At 41.6% G+C, this 21,513-nt stretch overlaps 1 protein-coding gene across 1 annotated transcript in view; it reads left to right on the forward strand.

The window, feature by feature from the left end:
• Positions 1-284: 284 nt before the first annotated feature.
• LOC120514406 (CMP-N-acetylneuraminate-beta-galactosamide-alpha-2,3-sialyltransferase 1-like) overlaps positions 285-21,513 on the forward strand; it is a 47,207-nt gene continuing 25,978 nt past the window's right edge. Inside the window, exon 1 of the mRNA XM_039734763.1 lies at positions 285-376. The gene's annotated coding sequence lies outside the window, so the exon portion shown is untranslated. The remainder of the gene's footprint in view (positions 377-21,513) is intronic.

Below are 21,513 nucleotides of genomic sequence, written 5' to 3' on the forward strand. Positions count from 1 at the left end.
TCCTGTTCACAACGAGGGCCGTATAAAATTGGCCAGTTACTTGGCACCTTTGCCAACGGAAAGCAGTGAGCGACTGAATCATTATCGCTCGGAGCTGGGAGTGACCGCAGCTTGCGTAAAAGCAGCACTTTTTTCGCGATATTTTGTAAAATCGTTCCTGCAGATCCTCGATGACTGGACTCACTTCGTTCTCTGGACCGCTCTCATGCTCGCATACTTAGTCGAAGAATGAAGAATGCTCGCCAAGGAGGTAACGACTTCAGGCCACGCCCCGCGGGCGCGCGTCACTCGTGCTCCCTCCCGCCTCTCTGGTGACCACTGCTCGCTCTCATTCCGTTCGGGCACCAGCTAGAGGGAAGAACCGCGTGAATTCCAGGTATGGTTTCTACATTCGTTTGCCGCTGCGTGGTGTGAGAACAGTGCCTAGTTACGGTAGAAGTTCTTGCTGCTGCCAGTGTCAGTCAGGTCGGCTATACGTGTTTTTCTGCTTCTCGTGGGATTTGTGTGTGCTGTGGTGGAGCATGTCGTTTTAGGTGAACCTTCATCTATTTATTTTTTTGAAATATAACTTTATATGCTGCCTGTTCATATACTGTGACTCTTCAGTTAAACCTTCTCTTGTGTTTTATTCGAATAAAAGCTGGATTTATCATTCTGTTACTTGGCTGAGTTAACTGTAATATACAGTAGTGCTCTGCTCACGACTGCAGCATCGCTGCGCTACAGTCCTTGCTGCTGGCCTCCTTCGGAAGCACACAGAGAAAGTTTCTGCCTGTTGCAGGAAAGTAAAAAATTATCAAAATCAGACGATGGTTCATTTATTAATATTTCACTTAAAAAAGTGTAAATTGCGCCAGCAATCAGTTTACATACTCAGAAGAATATACTGTTTCCATCACTTGAACGAAAGTACATGTTCGTTATTTCGATTTACGGCTACCATTTTTCCAGGCAACTAGCGGGTAAGACCAACTTTTTCCGACTGCGTTTCGAAATCTGCTATGCGTCACTTTAAAACCCTCGCAAGCTGGGGCTGCTGCCCTTATGATTTAACTGTTAAAGTAAATGCATTGTACAAGTTCAGAATTTTTGCCCAGTGGGTTGAAGATTGGCCCTTGGCGAGTTTCGTTTAGAGTCTAACTTAACACACAAAGAAAGCGCGACAGAGTAGTGGATTTATTGAAAGCTGGCATATAAAAGTCTGGCCTATTTATGAAAAGGTGTTGCATAAAATAAGCCTCGATAGAGTGGCTGATTTGCTCTAATGCGCCATATTAAACAAAGTCTGATTAACTGCATTAGCGATTTGGTCCAAATCATATAGATTAAAAAAAAAAAAAACTTCTCCGTAGCAATTATTATGCTTGTCAGATTATTTGGCGGCTGTAAATTGATGAGCGGTTTTGGCTGTGATCGTGCAAGTTGTTCGGTTATTTACAGTAACACTTTATGACACCGAATCTGACTTGTGCCCCACGCCGTGGTGATTAGCTATGGCTCCCCGTGACCATGTTTTGTCTTTAAAACAACAATACACTGTATATGCCCGGTAATAGTCCTTTGTCCCGTCCTGGTTAGGTCTCTGCTTTGCACAAGATACTACCAGGGAGCACCCTAGACTTTTCACTAGTCGCCAAACATCCATTTTATAATCTGAAAATATACAATTGAGAGTATCAGGGTGCCGAAGCCTTCCTTAGCATCAAAGGGTGCACAGAACATAGTCTTTCGAGGTTAATTAACTGTAGTCAGTCCTTTTAGGTAACTTTTATGGTATGTAAAACGAAATTCCCATGGAGAACTCACACAGAGGGAGAAATTACAGACTCCATATAGGTAGTATCTGAGTCAAGATACACTGTGGATGGCCAAGCAACTTTAATGTTAAGACTTTTTATTATAAGGCTTAGTTGTTTAACAGCAGTGAAGGGCCACTCCGTCAGCTTGATATCACTCCACAGTGCAGAGTTAAAAAAAATAACCATGAAAAAAACAAACAATGGTTTCATTACGTTAAAAGGAATCTGGCTGCATACTATAACACAGACTAAGTTTATTTTTTTATCTGTTGCATCCAGGTAGGTAGCCTACTAGAAGATTGTTAAAGATTTCTGTTTTATCCATATATATGGGACCTTTTCTAAGCTAAAAAAAAAACAGTTTTATAAGTAAAGAACCCTTCTCAGAATTAAATGGCTCTTATTCAAGCAGAGTTTTTAGTGAGGAACCACACACCCCAGCAGAGTGCCATTAAAGAACCAGTATTGTTAAGACTGAAGGTGAAAGCTGAGAACCAGCAGTGGGTTGTTGGTCTCCAAAATTATTTACAAGGAAAGTGTGCTTTTCCACACACCAGCTATGAGATGGTCAGTCATTTCCATGTAACATTCCCCTTTCCGAACGCTGAAGGACATGCCTGTCTCTCTCTCTCTCTCTCTCTGTTTGGTCCTTCTTATCACAACAGGGCCTCCTTGAATTCCCCAGTACGCCTCTGGTTTATCTAAGGAAAAAAAAAAACAGTAAAGATATCGTGCTTTTGTTCTTTTACATCTGGTGTCTATGCTTAAAGTTAAAAAAAAAAAAATCCAAGTGCCAGTGCAGCCTTGTGAATCAGCATAAACAGTTGCTGGACGACTAATGTTGGACCCCCAAGCCTATCAGGAGACACACTATGTCCCGATCTAATGGGACTGATGAAAGCTGATATCACGTATCTTATTTTTGATGAAAAACATATTGGCAAGAAGGCATCACGCAGGGTGAAGCCTGTCCAAGAGCCTGACAAAACTAAAAAAAACACCTTGATTGATTGACATACATTAAAAACCAGCATGGATGAATGCCTTTCATCTAGCAGAACTCAAACATGTCCAGTTACGAGTGAAAGTGGGGTGTCTGTGAACCAGTCGTGGTAAGACATCCGACCCACTCCAGGGCTGTTCGTAGGCAACTTGTCTAAATGCTACACTAGAAAAACAACATGGTTTATATTATATTCACACTGCCAGAAAAGAACTTAACTGGATCACACCCTGGTAATCCGAGTTCCTTACTAATGGAGTAATTGAAGTTATATAATATTTATTACTCTATTTACACAAATAAATGTATAGTATAATGAACAGAATCAAGTGAGGATGGCGCAGTGGTAGCGTTGCTGCCTCGCACTTAGGAGACCCGGGTTCACTTCCTGGGTCCTCCCTGCGTGGAGTTTGCATGTTCTGCATGGGTTTCCTCCGGGTGCTCCGGTTTCCTTCCAAAGACATGCAGGTTAGGTGACCTGACGTTGTGGGCTTGGTGTGTGTCTGTGTGTGCCCCGCGGTGGGTTGGCGCCCTGCCTGGTTGATTTGTTCCTGTTTTGGCTGGGATTGGCTCCAGCTGAACCCCGGGACCCTTTGTTAGGATATAGCGGGTTGGATAATGACTGCCTGAATCAAGTGAACAACTTAATTAATATTTTATTTGAAACTAAACATTTGTGGTCAAAAATTAAGTACATAAGATGCATAGACAGATAGATTTGTATAGGGACGGTCATGTGGAGCTTTACAGGTCTATCTAGCTTTGTTTGCATATCCATTTCTGTCTCTTCATCATGCAAATGTACTCTGCTAGAGCAAATGACCCGCCAGCTATTTTGAGTTTGTGTGGTGCCTCCATGTGAGCGTACGTGTATAGTTCAATAACTGTTCATGCAAACATTTTACAAATCAGTAGGCCTGGTGGTTCCTTGTCTACTCAAAGCAAACTTCAAAAACCCTGATTAAATTAACACTAGAATTACCAGAGGGGTGGCACAGTGGTAGTGCTGCTGCCTCGCAGTTAGAAGACCAGGGTTCACTTCCCGGGTCCTCCCTGTGTGGAGTTTGCATGTTCTTCCTGTGTCTGTGTGGGTTTCCTCCTACGGTCCAAGGAGGTTGGTGGATTGGCAATTCTAAATTGGCCCTAGTATTTGCTCGGTGTGTTTGTGTGTGTCCTGTGGTGGGTTGGCACCCTGCCCAGGTTTGCCTCGTGCCCTGTGTTGGCAGGGATTGGCTCCAGCAGACCCCTGTGTTTGGATTCAGCGGGTTGGAAAATGGATGGATGGATTACCAGAGTCTATGAAAAAACTCGTAGATCCGGCCCACCTTAAAACTGTTCTCACCTCTCCGCCGCCGTCTTTTGTCTTCTAAATGTGCCGATTAAGATGAGCAGCAAGCAGCTGGCTATTCCATCCCCCACCTTCGCAGAACATTCACTAAGTTTTCCCAGTTCATGCTAGTTTGATTATCTGGGAGTGACTCAACTGCTGGAGTTTTAGAGTGGAAATAATAGATCGTTATTTGGAACACATGCATTTCATTTGTGTTCCGTTTCTACAGTAATCTGTGTAAACACATTGTTACAACAGAAACGTTTTTTATATTTTAGTAATAAATGTTACAAAATGTAGGCATAAACTATAGAATGTGTGAAGCCTGATTTCCAAAGATCAAATAAACACTTTCATAAAAGGTTCAAGAACGACACAACAGCTTCCGTGGCGTTAGCGCTAAAATTTGCTTCTCAGAGCGCAGCATGCTTACCGTACCTCAGAGACCCAAGTTCGATTCTCCTCTACATGACGTCTACAGAAGTCATTGTTGGACATAGCTCAAATGGTTTTTGATGGATATGGAGATACTGGATCAAAAACAATAGTCCTGGGGCCTGTAACAAGACAAACTCGGTGCAGCTTGTTTCAAGAACATAAAGTAGGTCCATTTTTTTCATTATCATTTTCAATTATCATTGTACGTAGGTCTCAGCGTTGTGAAACTCCTTGTTCTAAATTTTTGTATCTTTATTAATATGCAATCATCCAGGAGTGCTACACAATGCAAAAAAAAAACAACAACACAATTTTCCAAATTTGTAATTTCAAGAAGTCAAAGTCACTTTTGACTTTCCACAGACACACACACACACACACATAAAGACACACAGCTAAAATCAACTTTTCTCAATATTTTGAATATAAAGTTTTGACTCTATTGCCAAACTTCCATTTACGTGGATGTAAAGGATATTATCACAATACACATTGTACAAAGCAGATGTTGACCTTCATGCGCCTTGACACCGATTCTGATTCTGAAACAGCAAAGTGAAAGGGCAGAGGAGGCAAGGCGATGGCGTCAGTACAGTGGGAACAAGAGAGTTAAGACTGTCATTCGTGAGTAAAGCAGTGTTTCCTTACCCCATGACCCAGCAGCGGCACATTGCTAGACAGGCTTTTACTGCTCTAAAGGTCAGAACTATTTATACCCGGGCATCATACTCCACAGAGGTGACAATGAATTCATTTTGTAGTTGGGAATTTTAAAATGCAAGATAGCATGTGTTAAACTTTCCTACCTAGAAGCAGAGGCCCTGCTTGTGTCTTTAATTTCAAGGAAAAGGAAAAAAAAAAAATCACTTTTGACTGTCTGCAGTCAGCCAGACACACCGAACTTCAATTTGGGGGATTTCCGCAGACCTGAAGGCACTGATTAACCCTTACATAGGACCAAGGCAATGCTGCCAATCTCAGGGCCAGAATTAAGTTATGAGGGAAGGAGCTGTGGGTGATCCCTGCCTTACCTAGTGACACACAGCACACATGGATATCCAGTCACATATATTATGAGAGATGGGCAGAGAGAGAGAAAGAAGGAATGGATGACGTGTTGACTGACTCTCTGCCAGCTCTCCAGTCCTTGGTGGAGTTCAGCCTCATTGAAGGAGTCCATTTCAAGACAAGCATCACCGTCTTGGCATGTGGGATGCCCTCACCAACCTAACATGTTTCTGCTATTGAGAAAACCATGGGATGTCAATTAAAGTGGGAGCATCCAGCTGTAGAGCTGTCATGCCAGACCAGTATTGCTCTTGGGTTGGAACGCAGACACAGCCTGAAACTTACAGGAAGTGTGGTGTGCAAGCTGGGCTACTACGCCGCAAGTTCTTTTCTAAATAATAAATCAAAACTCCCAGCATGTGGTAACTTAACTGAATGTGTGAACTTTTCAGATGAACGAAGATGTCAGACCTACCCTGTAGAGGGAACGACTGACTGGCAGAGATATGCCCATGTGCCAAGCTGATCCAGAGAGATAAAGCAGCTTCTTTACTGTTCATCCTAACTTAGGTGTACTGAAAGATCTTTAAACACTCAGTCTTTATTTTATATAATACCTTTCAAAGCAAAAGTAAATACAAAGCATCCTCCTGGCATACCACAACATTCTCAGTCCCACTTAATCCAATTTAGGGTCTCAGGGGAAAAAAACATCCCAACAGCACACGGTGTAAGGCAAGAGCCAGTCCTGGACAGGGTGCTAGTCCATTGCAAGGCCCACATACACAAAACACCTACAAGGTCAATTTGGAATGACCAGTTAACCTGGCGCACACACAACAATGGATATGTAGGAGGTTAAACAATGAATCATAGTAGGAATCAGCACAAATAGTTCAACTAGCCCATTATTTACATTTCGTCCGGGCCTACCTGCAGCAAAAACCTGGGGGTTGGTGGCAGAATTGGCACTTTAGCCACCATAAAAAAACCTCACACTGCTCCATTCCATCTGAACTAGTGTGGTGCTGAGGTATCACCCATTGTATGGCTGAGTTGATTTGTCATGTGGTGGGTGCGGCAATCCACCATATCAGTGTGGGCTCCTAACCTCTAACCTCTCTCTCACTAATCAGTTTGACCTGCTTAATCCCACATGTCGGTCTCCGATACTGAGGCGCTAGGCCAGGGTTGGCCCTTTATTAACGGGTGGACAGTCACTCTGTCTTTGGTTGATTCCTGCCCTGAGTCCAGTTCTAATGAGACTTATACAGAAGGTAGACTTATACAGCGTCTCGCCAATCAAAATCACACATTTTTAAAACTTTTTTTTTTTTACCCACAACGGGAAGAGGAACGCCTTCAGCCAAGATATCCACATCACGTCTCAAGTCTAGGGAGAGGATATCAGAGTGTACATTCCTCCAAGCACCTTGGAGATGTTTCGTATGTTCCTCCGAGTACCCTTAGGGATATTTAATATGTTCCTCCAAGCATCTTGGGGATGTTTCAAACAAAACTATCACTACAAAGATCAATAATCTCATTATGGTGCCTAGCAGCATTTAGTCCAGATGTTTGTGAAAGTCTCATAAGTGACAGGGCCCGGTGTGCACCTCCTACGTCATTTGCATGATTGCAGCCTAAGGGGCTCTCTTCAGCACATAAAAAAACCCCCAACGTAATTTGAGAAGTTCAATTACTGCTATAATTTGGCAAGCTGTAAGCCTGCAGCTGCCTTTCTTTAACCTTTTACAACACAGATTAGGTGTTCAGGCTTTTCAGTTTTTAATAGGAAAGTCAGTCAATGCATTCTAACAAGAGGAAAAAAAAAAAAAAAGAAACATCACTCACAACCTGAATACTTGTGGTTGGGGGTAACCCAAGTGAACATAGTTGGTGGTGAGGGAAGCAACAGGAGAGCCTAACCCTTACAGAGTGTGCCTAATGGCTGGAGACATGCCAGACCGCCGGTGCTTCTCCTCTTTGGGCCTTTTCTCCTAGGATGTCTTGGCCAGTCTGTCTTTTGGTCTAGTATGACACATTTAAGCAAAGTCCGCCGGCCAGTTCTAACCTGGCGCACACGACGCCTCTCACTTCTCCGCCCTATCACTGATAACCCAGCTCCAGATGAGCAGAAGCAGATGTCAGACTGGCTGGAGATTTGCTCAAAGTGGAATTCCAGCTGTCCTTTTCAAGGCCTGTATCTGGGGAGCTTCAGAGGCTCAGGGATTTTACTGTATAATGTAAACGGAACAGCAATGTCACGTGGCTTCAGGGGCTCTGGGAAAGGACTGTTAAAAGCAGTAAAACATGTCCTTTTGTAACACTACACCCCTGGAATTGCAGCTGGAAGCAGTGCTTCTCATGCACAGGATGACGCATTAAGAGAAGGGCGTGATGTTATAGAGTTCTCAACCTTTCAGTGCATCTAAGATTGTAACAGCGGACATAGCTGGAGGCCTATGCCTCAGCCAGACTGGGACCAGCACTAACACTAATTAAATAATTAATTGAATATACTGTAGAGGAGGCATCTAAACAAATGGGAGTCAAGGCTTAGTTATCACTGAAGACACTTGGCTTCAGTCATTTCTTTCAGATGGCCTCCTCCTTAATAATTAACTTCAGATATGCAACTCAAGATGGCCCTGTTTTCCACATCTCAGAAATCGATTGCCATATTTTTATTTTTCACTCAAGAAGCGCAGACATCTAAAGTTCATATCTCACCTTTACACTGTGCCATCAAGAGCTACAACAGATGAACCCAATGTGCGATTTCCTTGATCCAGGGGTGCGGAAATCCAACGCCCGACTTGTCCGACACAGGTAAATTGACCGTCGGACAAGCGTGTTTTCTGGTTTCAGCTGTCCGCGGACAAGTGCAATTTTTCTGGAGAAAAAAAGAATTAAATGTGCAGTACAGGGCACATTTTTACCTCTACTTTCAAATTTTAAACATTTGGGTACGTACTTTGTGCGGAAACAGTTTACTTAGGCATGTTCTTCATGTCTCAAATTGGTCTTCAATATTGTTTACACAAAGATGGCTGATTTATCAACGGGGAAGCACTCTTGTGGTCTTACACAAGTATTTTACCCAACTATTTACACGCTTGGAGATGCGGTCATTTTTTTCATGCCGACATTACGATGTAATTTGATGATTTTTCATTATAATCGATCACTTTTATATATTATTAATAAAATTAATTTTTTCTACATAAAAATACGGTCATTTCACCAACAGTGCAATTGTTTTCGCCGCATAAAGCTTGTTAAGGCATTTGATCTTTTCTGAAATTTGCTATTTCGCGTAGGTTGTGATATATTGAGGAGTTAAGAAATTTATTGCGTGACATCAATTTTGATGAGCGGTCTATAGATCGTTTTTGATTAGAGAATTTTTCATATAAAACATGTTGGTTTCACGCTGTCAGTTTTTTAAAAATAAAGAAAACATTCTAACGGTTTCCAAATGTTATGAAATATCAATAAAAACCTTCACTTAGACGCGATTATTTTTTTCCCGACAACATCGCTAATATTTACTTCTTTGGAAATGTAACCTCTTGCTGAAATTCGAATACGTCATTAGGGATTACCTGCGTAACCCATAATGCACTGCGGTAAGAACGTTGTTTTCGCTACATGCGTGTTGTTGAAACTGAAGCAAATAGCATCGCGGATGAGAAATGGATTATTTCTTGATTAAAACTGGCACAACAGGACTTGAAAAACCTAAGGAAGCGTAGTAAGGCCACTGTGAAGACAAAAAAATGTCGAGATTAAAGTCGACATGTTGACTTTATTCTCGTAGTTTATTTTGTCAGTAGAATGTCGCAAACTAAACTTCAACTTAAAATGAATGTTTCATTTACTAGATTTTCTCAAACCCCGTCATAAATTAATGTAGCACATTAAATGCTTTATATGAAGTGTTCCTCGACCCAGTTGTTAATCTCTGCGCGTTTCTTAAACTGACTTTCTCTTGCAGTGAGAGGCGCCGGCAGCAATCGCCGCACATTGACTTCATGATATTCCTGCTCAGTGAACATTCAGAATACTAAGATAAATACTTGATATCTTTTTCACGATGAAATGCATTAAAGCATGTATTAGACATGGGTGGCGGGGGGCACGGTGGCGTGGCTGTAGTGCTGCTCCCTTGCATTAAGGGGTTCTCAGGTCTACGTTCAGCGTAGAGAAGTTTATGGCGGGTGTGACAAGGCTCCAAAAAGCTGGATATTTGAATGGGTATCGCACAGGTTTAACTGAAATATTGTGTACATGTTGGGTTCGTGATCTGGAGGTCGGAGATACGAACGCAGAATTCAATGGATGCTTTTCTGAGCAGGCTTTCTTTATTGCATGTTTGCTGTGTCTATCTTGCGTACTAAACCCCCAGTTCCTATCCTTTGTCTTTCTCTATATAACCAATCACCACACGGTAAACGTCTTTGTGAAATTAAAACTATTAATAAACCTAGACCTCAGTTTTCAGAAGTTTAAAAACAATTTTTGTTATACATGTTTAACTATGCCATCCATTCAGAGGTCTAAGCTTATAACTAGTTTTAATTTCACAAAGACATTTATTGTGTGGTGATTGGTTATGTGCAGAAAGAAAAAGGATAGGAACTGGGGGTTTATTACGTCAGATAAAGACATGAGTCGAAAAGTAAGAAAAAAGTTGGTTCAATTGAAAAAGCGTTTTCTAAAGCTGAACGCTCGAAGGGTTGAGCGTTATGCTAGGCTGTTCAGTACTGCTTCTTTAGAAGAGTTTGACCCACGACCAGCTGTGGTATTCTGGCTGTCACCTGGCAACAGGCACATCACTCATAAAAAACCTGAAAAGTCATCAGCATCCACTTCTGCAGGACCATCAGTCCAGGAACCTTGCAGTTCAGCTCAAGCAGAAATGAACAGCATTCAGCCCAGGCTGTCTGAGATGGTAAAGATTCTTGGGGGAGAAGATGTTTCAAGACAAAATCTGAAGAACATGCCAGAAAATGAACCAGGACAGTGTTCTGTTAGGTAACTGTAATATATGAAAAAAGAACTAGTGTAGCTATAATGAAGGCATTGTTTATTAGCCAGTTAAAATAAGGGAATCTTTTATATAATGTCCTAGAGCAAGGTGGCAAAATACTACTCCCTGAAAGAACTTTTTTCAGTTTTAAAATGGAAGGCAGTTTTGGTATCAATAAAAGAGATCAGAAAAAAGAAACTATTTTTCACTTTTGTTGTTTATGGGCAAGTGAATTTAACTGGCGGACAAGTGGATTTTCTAAGTTTACTTGTCCGTGGACAAGTAGAAAGAAATTTGATTTCCACACCCCTGCTTGATCTATTTGCTTACATTCTGCAGCTGCTTTTCTCTAGTGTCTGTGTGATGGCCTGCATGTCACAAGTGCTATACCCTTAAAAGGAAAATGACAGAATTAAAAGAACATCCGAAACATGTAATAGAAGTAAGAAACACTTCTGAACCCATAGAGGAAATCAATATAGCACAGAAGATTCTATACAGCCAGCCTTTTTAACACTTTTAGGACTAATGTCAAAACAGCAGGGGTCGAAGTTGGATGTTGACCTTAGTTAACATCCAAGGGTAGAGGGTAATAATCAGCTGTAGATGCCAACAAAACTCGCCATCACATTATGGGTAGACCCTCTTTGCTAGGAGGACTGTTAGACTTATTGACTTGACATTGAAGCTCTCTCTGTGTGTGTGTGTAAGGAACGTAGAGTAAGCAACGTCTAGAATGGCATTGACGTTGGGCAAAAAAGCAAAATGAATGTGCAAAGCAAAATACTCTGTGGGCATTATTAATTTTTTTTTTGCATATTATTGCTGATTCAGACTGACTTATCAAACTCCGATTTTGATGCAAGTGATCTGGAAATCAAAAACGAAAGGCAGGTAGCTGTGTCCTTTCCAGTGCCTTTTAGAATATAAATGGTTAGACAAACATGTATATAGTAAGTATGTGTGACAGCCGATCGTAGAAAGCTAATGTTAAATGTTCCATTGTATGCTTTTTAGAACACTGAGTTTTTGGGTAAAAATATTCAGACCTGGGAGAAAATGAAAAAATTATTAGCCCCGAAAGAGTTAAATGGTGGTCCACGGGCACATGCAGCCCAGAAGCAACCTCCGAGTGGCCTGCAGAGAAAAACTGAGAAAAACCCATTTTGCGAGCCTTCAGAAATTCCTAAAGTAGTACAGAGCATGAATGCAATGCTCTGCTTAGCGTAGCAACATTCAGCCCACAATGCAGAGCAGGGGTTCTCAAAGTCGGTCCTGGGGGCCCACCGTGCCTTCAGGTTTTTACTTCAACCAGATACGTAATCAGTGACAATCGATACCACTCATCTCATTTAAAAGCTTAACTCACTTTTGTTGCTTTAATTCTCTCTGAGCAGTTTGCTCCCTTTGTTGTATCTTTGTTGTAACTAGCAGAGCAGGCAACCAGGCCAGCAACACTGAATCGTGAAAGACTGCAACTACTTTAGCGTTAGGCCTCACCCGGAAGAACAGAATGAACATCAAAATGAAAATATTGTTAAAAAATAAAAAAAATACATTATTCTCATATAACTGCTTAGTACATTTAAATTTTTTTTTTTTTTGACCAAACCTAGTTTTCTAATTTCTATATTGTTCTCAAAACACAGAATCTGGGAGATATGAATTAGCCCAGGATTACAATTAAAAACAGAAGCTGGTTGAAACAAAAACCTGCAGCCAGAGGGGGTCCCCAGGACTGATGTTGAGAACCCCAATGTAGAGCGTTGTTGTGTGTAGTAGTCTGTGATACTGGGATGACCTGTCGAAGGAGCCTCTTCTCTAGGGGAATCTCCTCCTCCTCTTTTACCATTCGCTCCCCTCTCACCCTCATCCTGTCACTCGGCTGTCTCTAGGGTGGTGCCCTGAGCCCACACAAAGTGCTTTCCCCCAAGACTCCACTCCCCACAGCCCATCACAATATCGTCACACACGTGGGGATTGAAAACGAGCCTGTGTTCCCTCAATGTGCCATAGAAGTTGTATTCATGAGTGTCAGTTTTCACTTGTCACTTATAGCTTTAGTAGCGCTGAGATCTGTTAAATGCACTTTTTGTGATGTAACTGGGTCATATATATATGCCGAGGTGTAATCGTAGCATTAAAAAGATCATGGGTGTGTAGGGTGCAAAGCGTTTTAAGTAGTGAGAACAACGCCATGTAAATATAAAGAATTGTTGTTATTATATGACCAAAATATTTGTTGTGTTTCAAAAGGGAAACAAATGTTATTGCTAATACCGTGCCCTTTTTTTGACGTTGGGCACTCTGAGATGTGCCCGGGTCAGATGTGTCCAAAGTGTTTTATTTTATTTTAATAGGTAAACAATGTTATTGGTAATACTGTTCCCTATTTTGTTTTTATTCACTTTGAGATGTGCAAAGGTCAGATATGACCAAAATGTTTAATTTTTTATATTTCAAAAGTGGAAAATAAGTTTTGCTACCACCTCCGATTCTGTTCAGTTATAGCTTTTAAATGTTTTTATACACTTTTTCATGTGCCTGTTTTAAATTCTGAAGGGAAACAATGAATAAAAATGACTTGTTTATCAATGCGTTCATTTGTGTTGGTTACAAATTTGTCATTTCCTGCTGCTTAGCGGCCACTGAAAATGTCTGGCCCAGCTGAAATTGTAACTGAATAGCCCTGCTATACAGCGTGGAAGATCAGCCTCGACACAGACAGACGCACAGACTCAGAAGTGCCAAAAAAACACACACACACTTATTATTTTTCTTCACAGCACACACAGTGCACAAACCTACAATGCTCAGTCCTTTCCCTATTATTTCCTTTCTTCTGTCTTTGCTGCCGCCTCCACTCCTCTCCCGCAAGCTCTGTCTTTTACTTTCCGACTCCAGCTCCTCGAATAGAGTGAGGCGGCCCCTTTTATGCTGCGCCTGGATGTGCTCTGTATCGCTCCTCCTGCAGCACTTCCTGGTGTGGTGAAAGTACTGCAATCCAAGGCTTGTCCAAGCACCCCCTAGCTTCCAAGCTCCAGTGCCGTGGCCCCAATGCAAACTAGGGGGGCTGCCCTCTCGTGTCCCGGGGATGGTATTGCCTCTCTCCCGGTCCTTCTGCTCTCCAGGCATCCTGGTGGGGCAAGGTCCTCGGTCATCTACCACAACAGTAACAAACAACACATACTGAATGTTTGACTCTAAAGTCATTATCAGTAACTTGATGCTAAGAGTTCAGTTCGCCCTAAATTTTTAACCCAGGGTTAAATCAGCCAAGCAATAACTGGGCCTCGACTGTCTTTTAGTCTCAATCCCTGAATGTGGAGTGTCTCTCACAGCCCACCACCATCATTAATGCTGACTGACTCATCTTGCACTCTCTATCCCAAATTTCTGTACCTGCTGAAATTTAAAGTACAGTGATCCCCCACTATATCGCGGTTCAGCTATCGAGCCCCTGCTATATTGCAGATTTTTCTGTGGAACATATCTAATTTTCTATCGTGGAAATCTGGTGTTTTTTTATGGATTTTTGACAACTTTTTACGTTGAAATAAGTGTTTTTCTTTGTGAGACTATTAATAACAACAATGTATTATTGTAATTATAACATATATATATACCTACACTGTATATAAATTAAAATGGAATAAAAATTCAATAAGTACATCCTACCTACAGTTTACTTTGCAGCCAATTCATAACAAAGCATATGGTCACTGCCTGTGCTAGACAAAAGTTATTATAATGCATAATAACTAACGTATACGTAACATTTAAGCAATACACTAGTAAATCATAAAATATAGTGCTACATACAGGAATATGTAGACAGAGTCACAATTCATAACAAAATGTACATACGCTTTTCATTTGTCACTACGCGTGCTAGACAAGAGTTCGTTAGAACAATACGTATTATAATTTACTAGCCAACCCGCGGCGTACCATACGCCGCATAATCAGGCCGATTTTTTAATGATTTTTAAGCAGAGGGAGAAAATGAACATTTGAAAAATCGGTAATGTAATAAATCAGCAAGAAAAGCAACATTGTAACAATTAACGGAACGAACCAACACACAATCGTCCGTGACTGAAAACTGGCGCACCGTCCTCGCGCCTTCTCCTGCCAGACGGAGGGATGGGGGTGCACGGCGCGGAGTGTGGAACGGGAGGAGAGGAGAATGACGTCGATTCAGCTCCGTCCGTCATGCTAGTCTGCTGATTTCTCGTTCAGTATTCACTGCCCGCTCATGTGCCCACCTCCAACTCGTCACTTGAGTCGCCGTCTTTAAACAGTCCAGATGTACAGTGGTGTGAAAAACTATTTGCCCCCTTCCTGATTTCTTATTCTTTTGCATGTTTGCCACACAAAATGTTTCTGATCATCAAACACATTTAACCATTAGTCAAATATAACACAAGTAAACACAAAATGCAGTTTATAAATGAGGGTTTTTATTATTTAGGGAGAAAAAAAAATCCAAACCTACATGGCCCTGTGTGAAAAAGTAATTGCCCCCTGAACCTAATAACTGGTTGGGCCACCCTTAGCAGCAATAACTGCAATCAAGCGTTTGTGATGACTTGCAATGAGTCTTTTACAGCGCTCTGGAGGAATTTTGGGCCACTCATCTTTGCAGAATTGTTGTAATTCAGCTTTATTTGAGGGTTTTCTAGCGTGAACCGCCTTTTTAAGGTCATGCCATAGCATCTCAATTGGATTCAGGTCAGAACTTTGACTAGGCCACTCCAAAGTCTTCATTTTGTTTTTCTTCAGCCATTCAGAGGTGGATTTGCTGGTGTGTTTTGGGTCATTGTCCTGTTGCAGCACCCAAGATCGCTTCAGCTTGAGTTGACGAACAGATGGCCGGACATTCTCCTTCAGGATTTTTGGTAGACAGTAGAATTCATGGTTCCATCTATCACAGCAAGCCTTTCAGGTCCTGAAGCAGCAAAACAACCCCAGACCATCACACTACCACCACCATATTTTACTGTTGGTATGATGTTCTTTTTCTGAAATGCTGTGTTCCTTTTACGCCAGATGTAACGGGACATTTGCCTTCCAAAAAGTTCAACTTTTGTCTCATCAGTCTACAAGGTATTTTCCCAAAAGTCTTGGCAATCATTGAGATGTTTCTTAGCAAAATTGAGACGAGCCCTAATGTTCTTTTTGATTAACAGTGGTTTGCGTCTGGGAAATCTGCCATGCAGGCCGTTGTTGCCCAGTCTCTTTCTTATGGTGGAGTCGTGAACACTGACCTTAATTGAGGCAAGTGAGGCCTGCAGTTCTTTAGACATTGTCCTGGGGTCTTTTGTGACCTCTCGGATGAGTCGTCTCTGCGCTCTTGGGGTAATTTTGGTCGGCCAGCCACTCCTGGGAAGGTTCACCACTGTTCCATGTTTTTGCCATTTGTGGATAATGGCTCTCACTGTGGTTCGCTGGAGTCCCAAAGCTTTAGAAATGGCTTTATAACCTTTACCAGACTGATAGATCTCAGTTACTTCTGTTCTCATTTGTTCCTGAATTTCTTTGGATCTTGGCATGATGTCTAGCTTTTGAGGTGCTTTTGGTCTACTTCTCTGTGTCAGGCAGCTCCTATTTAAGTGATTTCTTGATTGAAACAGGTGTGGCAGTAATCAGGCCTGGGGGTGGCTACGGAAATTGAACTCAGGTGTGATACACCACAGTTAGGTGATTTTTAACAAGGGGGCAATTACTTTTTCACACAGGGCCATGTAGGTTTGGATTTTTTTTTCTCCCTAAATAATAAAAACCATCATTTAAAAACTGTGTTTTGTGTTTACTTGTGTTTTATTTGACTAATGGTTAAATGTGTTTGATGATCAGAAACATTTTGTGTGACAAACATGCAAAAGAATAAGAAATCAGGAAGGGGGCAAACAGTTTTTCACACCACTGTACCTGTGACTGACGTAGACTTTTCATTGCTCTGTGTGGTTTTGGCTGCTCTTCTATATATAATTCACCAAGACACCCGACCATGGTAGTAGCGAGGTGGGAGGGCGGTGTGTACAAAGTGCAGGAGCATCTAAGAAGATGCATGTTTGTCGCTGAAGCGAATTGCTGCATGTAGCGTGTAAAACAGTTTGCTATGGTGCATGCAGGCGTGCATCATAACCGAAAACTCGTTTTTTAAAGAATGCTTACTTCATTGTGTTTTAACCTCAGTTGTAAAGGAATGTTTCAAGGACCCCATGGGATACCCCTAGGTTTTGGCTGCTTTCTATATATAATCCACCAAGATACCCAACCATGGTAGGAGGGGGGTGTGCACAAAGGGTAGGGACGTAATGAGTGGGAGCGTATGAGTCACATTTAGTGGGAATTCCATGGCTTGCAGCCCGAATGAGGTTCAACGGCTTACCCACGCCGGGTAGACACGCGGTCAATCTTATGCATAATTATTTATTGAATGCTAAACACTTCTGGAAAGACACAGATGTCTAAAACAGGTTGGTGTGAAAATACAACAGTAAGTGAATGAAAAGATGGAACTCTGGAGAGAGCAAAATACAACACAATAGTGAACCCGCGGGTGGCTCAGACGTGCATGTGGACTCTTACCACAGATGAAAGGGACTAACTGGGTGGTCGGTCAGTTTTTGCGTCCGGGCAAATGGGCAGGCAGTGTGAATTCCTAGAGAGCGAGGGTAGACGCCGTCTGGCGAAAAAGGAGCGTTAGTGGGCAGGAAAACGTCTTCCATGTTCCTGCAGGAGCATCTAAGAAGACGCATGTTTGTCGCGGATGCGAATAGCTGTATGTAGCGTGTTAAACAGTTTGCTATGGTGCACGCGGTCGTGCGTCGTAACCAAAAAGTATTTAAGTCTAAAAGTTTTTAAAGACTGCTTACTTCATTGTGCTTTAACCTCAGTTTTAAAGGATTGTTTTAAGGATCCCATGGGATACCCCTCGCAAACCGTTTCACACGCTGCATATGGCGAATTACCTCCGCGAGAAACATGCCTCTATGAACAGTCAACGTAGTTCAGAGGTACATGACATTAACCTGACCTGCGGCCATGTGGCCATGTGGCCTCTACGACAGACGAATATAAATGACGCCATTTTTTCTGTGTCGTCGCGTCTGAGTTGGTGGGCGTGGCCCTGCGAGTTGTCGTCGTATCCAATGGTCTTGGAGCTGGTGGGCGTGGCTCATTCCTGCGTGCACCATAGGTGTCTCACCTGTCGGCAGCTTAGTGAATCCACGCCCCTTCCGGCGTGCTTTCCATGGTTGTCTTGCCTTAGTGAATTATATATATATAGATAATAACTATAACATAACTGTAAATATTGACTAAAATGCAGTAAAAAGTCAATATGTATATAAAATAATGAACATTTAAGAAATACAGTAAATCATTAAATATACGTACATTGTACACTACGGTAGCCAACCAATCAGAGCGGGATTTTCATTCTCTTGGGCTCTGATTGGCTGGTGCTAAAGTGGTGTAATCTCACAAGAACAGTGAGCGTGGGTCCCCGACGCATCTCAGTTCTCTGTGTATCTCGCGTGCCTCACTTGTGTTCCGATTGCTGTGAGCAAACGTTTTGTGAACTTTTCGTTTTGTTTTAAGCCCTATGACGGCTCCCAAGCGTCCTTCTATATCGCGGATTTTCACCTATCGCTGATGGGTCTAGAACGTAACGTCCACGATAGGCGGGGGAATCACCTGTATAAGAATCTCAGAAAGTACCTCTCATTTTGCTAAAATCGGACACTTAATAGTCAAGAGGTGTGATCCCTACAAGCCAGCTCTCTTCTCACAGGACCAAAGACTGAACTGGCAAGTGCCCTCACCCCCCCTCCAAATCCATAGCCAGGAACACCACATGCTGTCTGGTTACATTTTGTAGTCAGAAAATAAAACTTAAAATTAAAAGGAAGAAATTATACTTTACTGGTTTAAGAGGTTACTTGGGTGGTGGAGTCAAATGGCAGAAAATGCAGGACGAAGATGCACCTCCAAAATGGAGGGTGTAGGAAAGACTGATACCACCATGCGGCTACCCTTTAATGCAGTCAAGTAATAATTCCATCCTAATAGTTCAAGAAGATGTGTTAAAGCCCTTTGATTGTTTCTGATTTCTGGTAGTTGGCATTAACATCTTTTGGGAAGGAGCCACAAATATGAGCCGTGTTCAGTCGAAGGAACTTCAATACAGGGTAGAATGGAGATAATTTGTATTTAATAATTATTGACTATCTACATCATGCAACCTTACACATTTGGATCCTGCTTTGATGGACTTTGCAAGTTCTTTCTGTGCTCCTCGCACTGTAAAATCATCTGTGGATTGGCCTGTGAGTGTCGTGCACGCAATCCAGCCATACAGTCGTCTCCAGCACTCTGCAGTATAAATAAATGAGAGAATGTATGCATGACGCAGCGATCAGGTAGCGTTTAGCTGCAGGTTGATCACGTCAGTTCTTTACAGTAATGATCTGCAGATAATATTAGTTCAGTCAATTGAGTATTATATATATTTATATAATTGCTTTCGTCTTCCATTCATCTCCAGAGAAGTGACTTTGTTTTGAACTTTTATGGTTAACTTATCTAAAGCCGCAGGAGAAGTTGCTGCTGTGTGATATGCTCAAGTATGCGCACCCTTTTCCTGCCATTGAATTGGGGGGTCTGTCAAATGAGTAAAAGAGGAAAGCATACAACATATACAAGTTGGCTTAGCCGCTGTTTAGCTAACATTGAAATGTTAAACTGCTTTCTTAGTTGAAGTCACACAGAAGATAGACAACTTGGCAGATTCAACATTTTTACTTATCAATAGCACCTGATGACCCCGACTCTCTCGATTCACTAACACAATGTCTTACTGGTATTTCTGAATGGATGAATAGTAATTTTCTCAAACTAAATAAAGAGAAAACTGAAATTTTAGTAATTGGCAATAATGGATTCAATGTGGTCATCAGAAATAAACCTGATGCATTAGGATTAAAAGTTAAGACGTAAGTAAAAAACTTAGAGGTAATTGTTAACTGTAATCTGAATTTTAAATCGCATATTCATCAGACCACTAGGACAGCATTTTTTCACTTAAGAAACATAGCAAAAGTTAAACCTCTTATATCACTGAAAGATGCTGAGAAATTAGTTCACGCGTTTGTTTTCAGTCGACTAGATTACTGTAACGCACTCCTCTCAGGACTACCCAGAAAGACATAAATCATTTGTAACGAGTGCAGAATGCAGCTGCTAGAATCCTAACTAGGAAAAGAAAATCAGAACACATTTGTCCAGTTTTGATGTCACCACACTGGTTACCTGTGTCTTTCAGAATTGACTTTAAAATACTGCTTATGGTTTATAAAGCCTTAAATAATCTCACTCCATCTTATATATCAGAATGTCTGACATCTTACATCCCAAATCGTAACCTCAGATCCTCAAATGAGTGTCTCCTTAGAATTCCAAGAACAAAACTTAAAAGAAGTGGTGAGGCGGCCTTCTGCTGTTATGCACCTAAAATCTGGAATAGCCTGCCAATAGGAATACGCCAGGCTGATACAGTAGAGCAGTTTAAAACACTGCTGAAAACACATTACTTTAACATGGCCTTTCTATAACTTCACTTTAACTTAATCCTGATACTCTGTATGTTCAATTCATCATAATAACTATTCATGGTGGCTCTAAAATCCGTACTGACCCCTACTCTCTCTTCTGTTTCTTTTTCCGGTTTCTTTGTGGTGGCGGCCTGCGCCACCTCCACCTACTCAAAGCTTCATGATGCTCCATCATTGATGGACTGAAAGCCAGAAGTCTACTTGACCATCATCATCAAGTCCTTCCATTAGAACCCTAAATCCAAAGAGGACTGTTTCATTTATGTTAGGTAGATTGCCCAGAGGGGACTGGGCGGTATCATGGTCTGGAATCCCTACAGATTTTTTTTTTTTTCTCCAGCCTTTGGAGTTTTTTTTTTTGTTTTTTCTGTCCACCCTGGCCATCGGACATTACACTTATTCTATGTTAATTAATGTTGACTTATTGTGTCTTCTATTTTTCTATTCTTCATTTTGTAAAGCACTTTGAGCTACATTTTTTTGTATGAAAATGTGCTATATAAATAAATGTTGTTGTTGCTGTTGTTTTTTTCAATTTGAGATTTTGAAATCTCAAAACTTTGAACTGAGTAATAGCTGCCCTTTTGAGTTATGCGTAGTTATTCAACTGTTAACAGTCAAAATTCAAAAGCCCTGCGTATCCTACCGTAATCGCAAAGGCAGGAGAGGAAATGAAAGTGTTTTGTTTTGGTATGTTGTTAGTTGTCAAAACATGTAGAAAGATGATGGAAATCCTTGTTGTTGACACTGGAGGACATTTCTTATTTACATAGTCACGCCTGTCAGCCTTTTAAACCACAAAGTGTGGCTTCAATACACACAAACATAAAATCTAAAAGGTTTGACCAAAGTGTTTTTTTTTTTCACTTTCCTGATTCCGCATACCCACAGTGACCTGCTCTTTGTGGACCCTTCATTTGGTTGCATGGACTCTTCTCGTGTATGCGCTGAGCTCAGGTGCTCAGTTTATGTGACATAGTGTGGTCACTCCCGGGCAGAGTTCTGGAGCCTTTGCTCAAGTCAAAAATGTTCTGTGATTGGTAGGAGTGTATCGCCTTGCCAGTCACACGCAATGAAGAACAGGCATTGTGTCAGATGCACGGCGATAGTGCAAAGTGGACCAGTTGTCATCCGGTCGTGACGTGTAAACCCTTGATAATGTTCACAAACAAATGAAGAACAACGTTGTTTTACAAAGTCATAAATTTGAAGATCGAATTCAGACTTGAGACACCTACCTTCTATCTGTGGAAAAGAGGAACAGGAAAAGATGTGGC

This window comes from Polypterus senegalus, chromosome 14 (genome assembly GCF_016835505.1).
Source record: "Polypterus senegalus isolate Bchr_013 chromosome 14, ASM1683550v1, whole genome shotgun sequence".
Taxonomy (NCBI): domain Eukaryota; kingdom Metazoa; phylum Chordata; class Cladistia; order Polypteriformes; family Polypteridae; genus Polypterus; species Polypterus senegalus.